The 5,714-nt window shown below is 36.5% G+C and overlaps 1 long non-coding RNA gene across 2 annotated transcripts; it reads left to right on the top strand.

Annotated features, from left to right (window-relative positions):
* Positions 1-61: 61 nt before the first annotated feature.
* LOC115942426 (uncharacterized) lies at positions 62-5,708 on the top strand. 2 transcript variants are annotated; one of them, XR_014141696.1, is made up of 4 exons: positions 62-236; positions 482-569; positions 1,994-2,032; positions 5,565-5,708. It is a non-coding gene; the product is annotated as an uncharacterized LOC115942426 (long non-coding RNA). The 2 variants fall into 2 exon arrangements; XR_014141695.1 differs by lacking the exon at positions 482-569 and having other exon boundaries at positions 67-236.
* The last annotated feature ends 6 nt before the right edge of the window (positions 5,709-5,714 follow it).

Below are 5,714 nucleotides of genomic sequence, written 5' to 3'. Positions count from 1 at the left end.
CTCCACAGGCCTTATGGGAAATGTAGTCCCCTATGAATAGGCTGCACCGCGGAGGGACCTGGGAACCTGGACGTCAGTTACTTCCGCACACGCGCAATGGGGCGGCAACCGGTATTCCGTAATCTTCCAACCTGTGCAGAGTGAAGTGAGAACGCGGGTTTCGCCCCGAGTCTCTAGGAGAGCTCTGTAACCTGATGTTTTAGAGGCATCGCTGGGAGCGTGGCGGTGAAAGGCAGGTATGACTCTGCGGAGCCTGGGGACGTAAGGGACGGGCGAGGAGAAAGGGACCAGTTTATTGGCTTACCGAAGATAAAACTTCACAACCCCCACGTGCGGTGATTTCGTGTTTGGGTGTGTGAGACCTGTCCAATTCTGGAGTAGTTCAGAGAGAGCAAGAGCAGGGGCTGACTACCACTCAGTGGGTTCCCAGATTCCGGGTGGGGCTGGGGCAGGCTCAGTTTGCATATTCCTGCTCTTGTAGGTAGAGATCACTGTGTAGGAGTATGTGCATCAAGCTGCACCTTTCCTGGTTACAAGAACATCATTGGCCCTACCAGAGCCTGCAAAAGGTAATATTAAACCATTCAAAGGGATCTAGGAAGAAAGCATTTCTAGAGAAACTATGTTCTCTTCTTAGTGTATTTTCACAATAATCTGAAGTAAGTGTTCTCTCCATTTTGCATATGAACTGAAGCTGAGAGAGGTTATTTGCTTTAGACTGACAGCTTAGAAAGTGGAAGAGCTGAGATTCAAACCCAGATGAGTTTTCTACAAATTATCTTCCTTCTCTTTCTCCTCTTCCTCCTCCTTTTCTTCTTTTGGTTATAGTTGACACACAATGTTATATTAGTTTCAGATGTACAACTTAGTGATTTGACAAGTTTACACATTATGCTATGTTCACCACAAGTGTAGTTACCGTCTCTACCCCTTAAATGACTATTACAGTATCATTGACTATATTCCTTATGCTGTGCTCCAAATTTTATTCTTTTTTTGCAAGATAGCATCCTGCAAAAAAACCAAAAGTTGGATTTATTCTCCTTTTGAAATATTTGAGCAGTGAATTCTAAGTAAGTTTCGATTTGTAGTCTTCTTTTTTTTAAAGGGTCTCTGTTGAATCTGCAGATTTTCCAGGGAAGGCTGTGTAAATAAAGCTGTGAGTCCCTTTTGCGTATTTTAGCCTTTTTATGGCCCCAGCTTTGCTGGTTGGAATTTTTAAAAACTGATACTAGGCTCATAGGAGATGGTGAATTTCCAGAGAAAGAGAGAGAGAGTTTGATTTAGAGTTTAAACTGAAGGTGCTTCAGCTTAAAAAAAAAAAAAAAAAAAAAATTCCTGGGTCCAGCCTTCTCAAGAAAACCCAACCTAATTTGAGCTCTTTTATCCCAGCTTCAGAGCAGAGACTTCCAGAGATACTGAGTTTCAGAAACCAGGCTTTTAGTTAGTCTTTTGATTCATTTATTATTATTTTCTTAGGATAAATTTTGGGAGGAAAAAATGTCACTGGTTCAAAGATTAACAACTTGCTGTTAGATCAGCAGGACAGAAATGTACAACATACTTATCTAACCTTCATATATTCATAACAAAACCACCAGTAGAGTTTGGTGCTTATAAAATACGGACTTTTCTGACATCTCCTAGAATCATAATTCTCCCACTAGGTGACATTTACTGAAGCTGCAGTATGGGTCCTTCTTTTCTTTTTTTTTTAAAGATTATTTATTTGAGAGAGTGAGAATGAGAGAGAGAGTACATGAGAGGGAGGAGGGTTAGAGGGAGAAGCAGGCTCCTCGCCGAGCAGGGAGCCCGATGCGGGACTCGATCCAGGGACCCTGGGATCATGACCTGAGCCGACGGCAGTCGCTTAACCAACTGAGCCACCCAGGCGCCCGGGTCCTTCTTTTCTGATAGTGCTTCTTTTCTTTTCTACATTGCTTTCTAGTTTTTCATGCCTTTCTATTCTTTTTTCCCATTTTTATATTCATAGGTCTCTGTGTAAGAGCTGCAGAAAATGATCAACTTGCAGGTAAGGTATCCATTTATTCAGTCATTTAAATCTCTCAAAAATCCATATAAAAAGGAAATGTATAAACAGGGAAAACATGGATTGAATAGATCAAGTCCAAAAGAAAATTTAGAAAATTGATAAGTTGATATCCAGGTCACAGGGTCTGCACATAGTTGGAATAAATTTGAGCTGCATGTGTATACCCAGTCTTTATTCAATCATAGAAAATGGATAGCCAACCAGTTAAAGTATTGGTATTATCTGTAAGGATTGAAGCTAAATAATTCCTCAGATAAGTAAAGATATTCCTGATTCAGTTCTCTGAAAAAAAAATCTTATAATGGGTTTTTATAGAGATAATGTTAGAAATAACATTCACAGCAACAAACCTGTGATAAATATAACATCACATTTCCTGTGACTTTCTTAGAGTGTTTCCCAGAGTAAGCAGAGAACATAGTGCCAATAAGCAGCACTATATGAACTCAATTTGTAAGTTCAGTTACATAGCCTTTCTAATATTCTTCTGGAACCATAAGTAAACCTTGTACCTTTTTCCAGAGTCTTCTGGTATTCTTGAGCATTTTCTCTTCCATGTGAATTTTAAAATCAGTGTGTCAGGCTCTATAAAGGAATATATTAGGTGTTTTATTGTGATTGCAGTATACTTTTACATTGATTTGTAGAGAATTCATAACTTTTTGATAATGTATTCTCCGTTCAATTTTTCTTATAGGTCCTTATTTATATTTTTATAGGTTTATTATTATAATTCTTGTACATTTCTTGTAATGGTTATTCTTACTTATGGTTTAGGTTGCTGTTGAGAATGAATGGATCTTTTTTCATTATATTTTCTAATCAGCTATTTTGGTGTATAGGAAAATATGTGTTTATCTATTTGACTTTATGTCAACTTACAGGACTCTTATTAAGTCCAAGAATTTTTTAGTTGGTTCTTAGATTTTCTAGGTAGACAGTCATATACTCTTCAAATGGAGTTTGTTCCTTACTGCTCAATATGTATGTCTTCATTTTTTTTCTTGTCTTATTGCAATGGACAGGACTTCTGGAAACTATAATTTTCAATGTAATTACTAGCCAGTATCTTTTTTGTTCCAGTTTTAATGGGAATGGTTCCAGTGTTTCATTGTTTCCTTTTGTATTTTGGTAGATATTTGGGGTTTTTTGTTTTTTGTTGTTTTTAATTAAGTTAAAGATTTTTAGCTTAAGATTGTTTTCATAAATTGGAAACTTTTTTCCTTTTATGTTTTTTAAAATACCTGTTGATAAAATAATATATTTTGTCTTCTTTAATACAGCAATTTAGATAATTTCTAATACATTTCTTAATACTGAACTATCTATGCATTCATGGGACAAACCCTAGCTAGTCTCTTAACTTTTTAAAGGGCCATATAGTAAATATTTTAGGTTTGAAGTCCACATGGCCTCTGTGGCAACTACTCACCTCTGACTTTGCAGCTGAAGTAAATGAATGGGTGTAAATGTTCCAGTAACATTTTATTTACAAAAACAGCAGGCCAGTGTATAGGTTGTAGTTTGCTGACCCCTGTTCTTTATGGTCTTAACTATCTCTTTGTGATAGACATGTAGCTACATGCCTTTTTAATTTCAGCATAAGTTAGTTAAACATGATTTTGGCCTTATGGTTGAGAGGATATATTTTATCATGTAAAAAAGAGTCCTTATTTTCTATTTTATTATGGTCATGTGAGCCTGACATGTTAACCTTATAGCCCTTCTAATTTATATATTTACTTTGTTGTGTCTAATAGATTGTAAGATCTCTGAGGCCAGTAATACCTTTATTCTTTTTTGTATCACTAGTACAGTGTCTGATAGGTCCTTATTAAACATTCTTTGAGTGAATGAATGAAGGACATATAAGCAATATTTTAAATAATTTTATTGAGACATAATTCAAATATTACAGATTGACCCATTTAAAGTATATACAATTCAGTGGTTTTTAGTCTATTCACTAAAACCATCTCCATTATCTAACTTTAGAATATCTTCATTACCTCAAAAGAAACCCTATATTAGCAGTCATTCCCTGTTCCTCCCATCTCCCAGCCCTAATTTGTTTTCTGTTTCTATGGATTTGCCTTTTCTGAACATTTAATGTAACTAGGACAATACAATATGTGATTTTTTTTGACTAGCTTCTTTCACCTAGCACAGTATTTTCAAGGGTCATTAATGTTACATGTATGCCAAATAATATTGCATTATATGGATATACCTCATTTTGTTTATCCATCTATTCATCAGCTGATGGATACTCATATTGTTTTTACTTTTGGATGAATACTTCTCAGTGAACATTTGTGTATAGTTTTTATGTGGGCATACTTAGGAGGAATTGCTGGGTCATATGGTAACTCAATGTTTTACATTTAAAGGAACTGTAAAACTGTTTTCCATAGTTGTTGCACCATTTTACAAACCCTCTAGTAATATATGAGAGTTCCAGTTTTTCCACATCCTTGTCACTGCTTGTCATTGTCTGTCTTTGATTTTAACCATCCTAGTGAGTCTGCAGTGGTATCTCATTTGCTTTTGATTTGTATTTACTAATGATGTTGAGCATCTTTTCATGTGCTTATGGACCATGTGTGTCTTTGGAGAAAATCTGTTCAAATCCTTTGCCCATTTTTAAGTTGGGTTATCTTTTTATTGTTGTGTTGTAAGAGTTCTTTTCATATTCTAGGTACAAGTCTCTTATCAAGGTATATGATTTGCACATATTTTATCCTATTCTGTGGGTTGTCTTTTCACTTTCTTGATGTTGTCCTTTGAAGCACAAAGTTTAAATTTTGATGATTTCCATTTTATCTATTTTTTTCTTTGGTCACTTACACTTCCTGTCGTATCTAAGAAACCATTGCCCAATCCAAGGTCGGAAAGATTTACTCCTTTGTATGTATTCTAAGAATTTTATAGTTTTAGCTCTTGCATTTAGGTCTCTGATCCCTTTTTAGTTCATTTTCGCATATGATATGAGGTGTTTGTGTGTGTGAAGGGGGTCCAGCTTCATTCTTTTGCATGTGGATATTTAGCTATCCCAACACCATTTGTTAAAAGACTATGCTTTACCCGATTGAACTGTCCTGACACTAGTGAATATTTTTAATGTGATTTTTATTTCTATCACAAAATATATTTCTTTTTTTTAAAGATTTTTTTTTTTTATTTGAGAGAGAGAGAATGAGAAAGAGAGCACATGAGAGGGGGGAGGGTCTGAGGGAGAAGCAGACTCCCCGCCGAGCAGGGAGCCCAATGCGGGACTCGATCCCAGGACTCCAGGATCATGACCTAAGCCGAAGGCAGTCGCTTAACCAACTGAGCCACCCAGGCGCCCGATCACAAAATATATTTCTGAGTCAAGCATATAGTAGTTATAATATATAACTTTCTGAAAACTCAACAATGAATATGATACGATCATAAGAAGCTGCCATGATTCTCTTGCAAGTCCCCAAATGATGCACACTTTAGTTTGAAGATGAATGTGCTGTTACAGGGATCAGTGACATTCCCGGATGTGGCTGTGGACTTCACCCCAGAGGAGTGGCAGCTGCTTGACTGTGAGCAGAGAACCTTGTATTGGGATGTGATGTTGGAGAACTTTAGAAACCTCATCTCAGTGGGTAAGGACAGTGGGTGGTAACTC

Source organism: Leptonychotes weddellii, unplaced genomic scaffold (assembly GCF_054177405.1).
Source record: "Leptonychotes weddellii isolate Sample4059 unplaced genomic scaffold, ASM5417740v2 HiC_scaffold_13381, whole genome shotgun sequence".
Classification (NCBI taxonomy): Eukaryota; Metazoa; Chordata; class Mammalia; order Carnivora; family Phocidae; genus Leptonychotes; species Leptonychotes weddellii.
Note: the sequence above shows the minus strand (reverse complement) of the source record. Positions and strands in the feature narration are given on the sequence as shown.